At 39.8% G+C, this 8,057-nt stretch overlaps 1 non-coding gene across 1 annotated transcript; it reads right to left on the reverse strand.

Annotated features, from left to right (window-relative positions):
- Positions 1–7,452: 7,452 nt before the first annotated feature.
- On the reverse strand, positions 7,453–7,559 carry Gm24267. Its single transcript, XR_003949339.1, has one exon. It is a non-coding gene; the product is annotated as a U6 spliceosomal RNA (small nuclear RNA).
- Positions 7,560–8,057: the final 498 nt, after the last annotated feature.

Genomic DNA, 8,057 nt, shown 5'->3' on the forward strand with positions numbered 1-8,057 from the left:
CTCCATGATTTTCCTGGGGACATTGAAATGAAAATCTCAGTCAGCCATCATGTCGCAACTGAGACTTAGGACTGGGGGAGAAATAACCTTATAATTTATTTTCTTTATGCTTACAGATAGTGCTTCACACTCCAGTCTGGACTTACAGACTGAGACCTGCCTGTGAAGATAACAACCACACCTACTGTTAAAATTTACTGAATGTTCTTATGTGCCAGTTGGTAATCGCCACATTTAGCCCCAGAGCATCTCCTTTGCAATCAAATGTCTTCCCTTGAGACCCCAGGAGATTCTCACAGCTGAGCAAGTATAGGAATCCTTGCCACATCAGGCTTTTTCTAGACTGCTGTACCAATGCCAAAGCCTGTCAGATTCTTTCATCAAATATTTTAAAAGTTACCTCTGAAATGAGAGGTGGGCAGCTTTCATACAGAATCCATTTATAAAGTACTGTTCAGTTGGGATGGTTCAGATGTTCCACAAAACTCTTGTGAAAAACATACAGATTGAATTTTCATTGCAAGACTTAGTAGACAAATTAAACAATACTTCTTCATAAGAGTCCTTTTTTTCCAAAATGTAATATTTGTTTTAAATTGGGGGTGAAAGTCTTGTTTCTTTTAGTAAGGAAGAAATGGCTACAATGTAAAACTCTTTCTCCCCTGTCTTTTAGGAGTTCTAGTACTAAAGAAAATTTTCACTGAAATAATGAAACTGCACAAGTTACTCCCTACTTCTTTGCTCTTTCCTTCTAAATGGGTCATTTACTAACTTTATTTTGGGGTGTATTTTGTGCCATTTACTGTTATGCTTGAAAAATCAAAAAGCGCTGATGTAGTTTTTAGATTGTTGCATCTCTATTGTGGCAAGTGCCTTGGGCACTAATAGTCATGGGGCTTCCCTACTCCCTCTCCTACCTCCTCCCCGGACAGATTCTGTGCACAGGATGCCACATGTCTCAAGTTGTGTCTGGAAATAAAACAATATGTAGTAAGTGTTGAAATTTATTTGATTGACCTTGTTTGGGGCTCATGAATCTTCCATTGAGACTTATCTGTCTCTGAACTTGACCTAACTACCTATGATGAGACGAAACCTTGAAATTATCTAGTATATTATTATTCTACATTTGCCTTATATAGTGAATTACTTTATATATGGAGATTCAACTTTAGAGATTTACTTAGTTCGTAGAAATTATGACGTCTGATTGTCTTATCTTCCTGCTATCTTTTCTGCCTAGACACATCATAGAAACCCTTCTAATTCTATAGAATTAGTAAAGGTTGGAAATAAGTTAAATTCTAATGGTTTGTCTTAGTTAGAAGTGGTTTATAAGTATAAGCAGTATAAGACAAAGGAGTCTGGGGTACAGAATTTTGAGAAGACTGACCACAATGAATGCAGTAGTAATGTCTGCAGACAATTTTGAATATTCTTTTGTGCATGATGTGAGTACACAGGATGAGAAACCTAGCGAGGAACATCATGGGTCCACAAAACATGGGCTACAAAGTAAGGTTCAGGCCAGCCTGAGTTATAAGATAGGGCCTTTCTCAAAAATTAAAACAAAAAGTAAACTAACCAATAAACAGCACATTCTTTTCCAATTTGTTTTTAGCCTGTATATTAAGGATGAAAGGCTGCCATGAGAACAGAACGGCCTGAATATTCTCTAACAGCTTCTGTACTCATGAATTCTGAGACAATATAATTTTATTGTTATGATTTCCATTATTTGTTCAAGTCATTGTACGCATTGTGTGTTGAGTGAATGCTTTCCAGTTTTATGTTGTGTTATTCTATTTGTCGTGTTCTCAGAGCACTAAAAGATAATTTTGTCTATTTTCTTTATTATAAAAATTCATTGTATTGATTTAGATTGTTTTTGTCAACAAGAGATTCATTTTTCTCCATTAATTTGTTTATGTATTCACTGTACAGCATGATTGCAGCCACCCCTTCCCCTTCTCCTCCCAATCCCACCCGAACATCCTCCTTCCATCCCCTTTCCTTCTCAGAGAATAGAGGACCCCATGGATGCTCAACCCACCCTGGTACTTCAAATCACAGCAGGACTAAGTGCATCCTCTCTCAGAGAAGCCAGATAAGACAGGGCAGCGAGGGGAAAGGGATCCAAAGGTAGGCAACAGAGTCTGAGTCAGACATAAGCCCCATTTAAATTGTTTGGAGTCCCACATGTTGAACAAGCTGCACATCTGCTACATGTGTAAGGGGCCTAGCTCCAGATCACACACACTTTTTGGTTGGTAGTTCAGTCTCTATGAGCATTCAAGGACTCAGTTACTTTACTCTATAGGTCTTTTTGTGGTACTTGTGATATGCTTGACAAGTCCAGCTCCCACATTCCCCAACTACATCCCCAGCCCTGAGCTCTGCATTGTTTGGCTGTGGGTTTCTCCATCTGTTTCCATCAGCTGCTAGATGAAATCTCTCAAAAGACAGTTATGCTAGACTCCTATCAAGCATAGCAGAATATCATTCATACTGGCAAGGATTGGCTGTCTCCCATGGGATGTGTCTCTAGTTAGGACAGTCATTGGTTGGCCAATCTGCTTCATCATTATCCCTGTACTTCTATGGGCAGAACAAATTTTTTTTTCTTTCCATTTTTTATTAAGTATTTAGCTCATTTACATTTCCAATGCTATACCAAAAGTCCCCCATACCCACCCACCCCCAGTCCCCTACCCGCCCACTCCCCCTTTTTGGCCCTGACGTTCCCCTGTTCTGGGGCATATAAAGTTTGTGTGTCCAATGGGCCTCTCTTTCCAGTGATGGCCGACTAGGCCATCTTTTGATACATATGCAGCTAGAGTAAAGAGCTCTGGGGTACTGGTTAGTTCATAATGTTGATCCACCTATAGGGTTGCAGATCCCTTTAGCTCCTTGGGTACTTTCTCTAGCTCCTCCATTGGGAGCCCTGTGATCCATCCATTAGCTGACTGTGGGCATCCACTTCTGTGTTTGCTAGGCCCCGGCATAGTCTCACAAGAGACAGCTACATCTGGGTCCTTTCGATAAAATCTTGCTAGTGTATGCAATGGTGTCAGCGTTTGGATGCTGATTATGGGGTGGATCCCTGGATAAGGCAGTCTCTACATGGTCCATCCTTTCATCTCAGCTCCAAACTTTGTCTCTGTAACTCCTTCCAAGGGTGTTTTGTTCCCACTTCTAAGGAGGGGCATAGTGTCCACACTTCAGTCTTCATTTTTCTTGAGTTTCATGTGTTTAGGAAATTGTATCTTATATCTTGGGTATCTTAGGTTTTGGGCTAATATCCACTTATCAGTGAGTACATATTGTGTGAGTTCCTTTGTGAATGTGTTACCTCACTCAGGATGATGCCCTCCAGGTCCATCCATTTGGCTAGGAATTTCATAAATTCATTCTTTTTAATAGCTGAGTAGTACTCCATTGTGTAGATGTACCACATTTTCTGTATCCATTCCTCTGTTGAGGGGCATCTGGGTTCTTTCCAGCTTCTGGCTATTATAAATAAGGCTGCTATGAACATAGTGGAGCATGTGTCCTTCTTACCAGTTGGGGCATCTTCTGGATATATGCCCAGGAGAGGTATTGCTGGATCCTCCGGTAGTACTATGTCCAATTTTCTGAGGAACCGCCAGACGGATTTCCAGAGTGGTTGTACAAGCCTGCAATCCCACCAACAATGGAGGAGTGTTCCTCTTTCTCCACATCCTCGCCAGCATCTGCTGTCACCTGAATTTTTGATCTTAGACATTCTGACTGGTGTGAGGTGGAATCTCAGGGTTGTTTTGATTTGCATTTCCCTGATGATTAAGGATGTTGAACATTTTTTCAGGTGCTTCTCTGCCATTCGGTATTCCTCAGGTGAGAATTCTTTGTTCAGTTCTGAGCCCCATTTTTTAATGGGGTTGTTTGATTTTCTGAAGTCCACCTTCTTGAGTTCTTTATATATGTTGGATATTAGTCCCCTATCTGATTTAGGATAGGTAAAGATCCTTTCCCAATCTGTTGGTGGTCTCTTTGTCTTATTGACGGTGTCTTTTGCCTTGCAGAAACTTTGGAGTTTCATTAGGTCCCATTTGTCAATTCTCGATCTTACAGCACAAGCCATTGCTGTTCTGTTCAGGAATTTTTCCCCTGTGCCCATATCTTCAAGGCTTTTCCCCACTTTCTCCTCTATAAGTTTCAGTGTCTCTGGTTTTATGTGAAGTTCTTTGATCCATTTAGATTTGACCTTAGTACAAGGATATAAGTATGGATCGATTCGCATTCTTCTACATGATAACAACCAGTTGTGCCAGCACCATTTGTTGAAAATGCTGTCTTTCTTCCACTGGATGGTTTTAGCTCCCTTGTCGAAGATCAAGTGACCATAGGTGTGTGGGTTCATTTCTGGGTCTTCAATTCTATTCCATTGGTCTACTTGTCTGTCTCTATACCAGTACCATGCAGTTTTTACCACAATTGCTCTGTAGTAAAGCATTAGGTCAGGCATGGTGATTCCACCAGAGGTTCTTTTATCCTTGAGAAGAGTTTTTGCTATCCTACGTTTTTTGTTATTCCAGATGAATTTGCAAATTGCTCCTTCTAATTCGTTGAAGAATTGAGTTGGAATTTTGATGGGGATTGCATTGAATCTGTAGATTGCTTTTGGCAAGATAGCCATTTTTACAATATTGATCCTGCCAATCCATGAGCATGGGAGATCTTTCCATCTTCTGAGATCTTCTTTAATTTCTTTCTTCAGAGACTTGAAGTTTTTATCATACAGATCTTTCACTTTCTTAGTTAGAGTCACGCCGAGATATTTTATATTATTTGTGACTATTGAGAAGGGTGTTGTTTCCCTAATTTCTTTCTCAGCCTGTTTATTCTTTGTGTAGAGAAAGGCCATTGACTTGTTTGAGTTAATTTTATATCCAGCTACTTCACCGAAGCTGTTTATCAGGTTTAGGAGTTCTCTGGTGGAATTTTTAGGGTCACTTATATATACTATCATATCATCTGCAAAAAGTGATATTTTGACTTCCTCCTTTCCAATTTGTATCCCCTTGATCTCCTTTTGTTGTCGAATTGCTCTGGCTAATACTTCAAGTCCTATGTTGAAAAGGTAAGGAGAAAGTGGGCAGCCTTGTCTAGTCCCTGATTTTAGTGGGATTGCTTCCAGCTTCTCTCCATTTACTTTGATGTTGGCTAGTGGTTTGCTGTAGATTGCTTTTATCATGTTTAGGTATGGGCCTTGAATTCCTGATCTTTCCAGAACTTTTATCATGAATGGGTGTTGGATCTTGTCAAATGCTTTTTCTGCATCCAACGAGATGATCATGTGGTTTTTGTCTTTGAGTTTGTTTATATAGTGGATTACATTGATGGATTTTCGTATATTAAACCATCCCTGCATTCCTGGAATAAAACCTACTTGGTCAGGATGGATGATTGCTTTAATGTGTTCTTGGATTCGGTTAGCGAGAATTTTATTGAGGATTTTTGCATCGATATTCATAAGAGAAATTGGTCTGAAGTTCTCTATCTTTGTTGGATCTTTCTGTGGTTTAGGTATCAGAGTAATAGTGGCTTCATAAAATGAGGTGGGTAGAGTACTTTCTACTTCTATCTTGTGAAAAAGTTTGTGCAGAACTGGAATTAGATCTTCTTTGAAGGTCTGATAGAACTCTGCACTAAACCCGTCTGGTCCTGGGCTTTTTTTGGCTGGGAGGCTATTTATAACTGCTTGTATTTCTTTAGGGGATATGGGACTGTTTAGAAGGTCAACTTGATCCTGATTCAACTTTGGTACCTGGTATCTGTCCAGAAATTTGTCCATTTCGTCCAGGTTTTCCAGTTTTGTTGAGTATAGCCTTTTGTAGAAGGATCTGATGGTGTTTTGGATTTCTCCAGGATCTGTTGTTATGTCTCCCTTTTCAGTTCTGATTTTGTTAATTAGAATTTTGTCTCTGTGCCCTCTAGTGAGTCTAGCTAAGGGTTTATCTATCTTGTTGATTTTCTCAAAGAACCAACTCCTCGTTTGGTTAATTCTTTGAATAGTTCTTCTTGTTTCCACTTGGTTGATTTCACCCCTGAGTTTGATTATTTCCTGCCGTCTACTCCTCTTGGGTGAATTTGCTTCCTTTTTTTCTAGAGCTTTTAGATGTGTTGTCAAGCTGCTAATATGTGCTCTCTCCCGTTTCTTCATGGAGGCACTCAGAGCTATGAGTTTCCCTCTTAGAAATGCTTTCATTGTGTCCCAAAGGTTTGGGTACGTTGTGGCTTCATTTTCATTAAACTCTAAAAAGTCTTTAATTTCTTTCTTTATTCCTTCCTTGACCAAGGTATCATTGAGAAGAGTGTTGTTCAGTTTCCATGTGAGTGTTGGCTTTCTGTTATTTTTTTTGTTATTGAAGATCAGCCTTAGTGCATGGTGATCTGATAGGATACATGGGACAATTTCAATATTTTTGAATCTGTTGAGGCCTGTTTTGTGACCTATTATGTGGTCAATTTTGGAGAAGGTACCATGAGGTGCTGAGAAGAAGGTATATCCTTTTGTTTTAGGATAAAATGTTCTGTAGATATCTGTCAGATCCATTTGTTTCATCACTTCTGTTAGTTTCAGTGTGTCCCTGTTTAGTTTCTGTTTCCATGATCTGTCCATTGGTGAAAGTGGTGTGTTGAAGTCTCCCACTATTATTGTGTGAGGTGCAATGTGTGCTTTGAGCTTTACTAAAGTTTCTTTAATGAATGTGGCTGCCCTTGTATTTGGCGCATAGATATTCAGAACTGAGAGTTCCTCTTGGAGGATTTTACCTTTGATGAGAACAAAGTGCACCTCCTTGTCTTTTTTGATGACTTTGGGTTGGAAGTCAATCTTATCAGATATTAGGATGGCTACTCCAGCTTGTTTCTTCATACCATTTGCTTGGAAAATTGTTTTCCAGCCTTTTATTCTGAGGTAGTGTCTATCTTTTTCTCTGAGATGTGTCTCCTGTAAACAGCAAAATGTTGGGTCTTGTTTGTGTAGCCAGTTTGTTAGTCTATGTCTTTTTATTGGGGAGTTGAGACCATTGATGTTAAGAGATATTAAGGAAAAGTAATTGTTGCTTCCTGTTATTTTTGTTGTTAAAGTTGGCATTCTGTTCTTGTGGCTGTCTTCTTTTAGGTTTGTTGAGGGATTACCTTCTTGTTTTTTCTAGGGCATTGTTCCCGTTCTTGTATTAGTTTTTTTCTGTTATTAACCTTTGAAGGGCTGGATTCGTGGAGAGATAATGTGAGAATTTGGTTTTGTCGTTGAATACTTTGGTTTCTCCATCTATGGTAATTGAGAGTTTGGCTGGTTATAGTAGCCTGGGCTGGAATTTGTGTTCTCTTAGTGTCTGTATAACATCTGTCCAGGCTCTTCTGGCTTTCATAGTCTCTGGTGAAAAATCTGGTGTAATTTTGATAAAAAATATGGAACGCTTCACGAATTTGCGTGTCATCCTTGCGCAGGGGCCATGCTAATCTTCTCTGTATTGTTCCAATTTTAGTATATGTGCTGCCGAAGCGAGCACCAAATTTTTGTTCAAAGGTTTTGTAGGTGGGTTAGTGCCCCCTCACTCCACTGGAAGTCCTGCCTGGCTACAGAAGGTAACTGGCTTTCTGTTTTCCAACTACCTCACTGCCTAAGTTTGGCTCCTTTGGATCTTGTTCTGTATATTGACCTTGAATTCAGAGATCTGCATAGCTCTGTCTTCTGAAAGCTGAAATTAAAGGGGTGTACCACCAGGCCTGGACTTAAGCATTTCTTAACCGAGAACTTGCTCTGTCCCAGGCTGCCCTTGAACTCAGATATTTGTTTGGCTTTGCTTTCTCCGACTGAAGGTGTACCAACATGCCTGGGCCTAAACCTTTCATGGCAACTATTCCTCAAGATCCAGATCAAAAGCTTGTGCTGTCTAGCCTCAAGATCTGGACCACAAGTATGCTTTCCATTTTTGGACTGTAGTTCATTCCAGATTAAAAGTCCAAACTTTTCCTCCTTCAACTGCAAACACAAATGATATGTTTAG

Source organism: Mus musculus, chromosome 1, assembly GCF_000001635.26.
Source record: "Mus musculus strain C57BL/6J chromosome 1, GRCm38.p6 C57BL/6J".
NCBI lineage: Eukaryota > Metazoa > Chordata > Mammalia > Rodentia > Muridae > Mus > Mus musculus.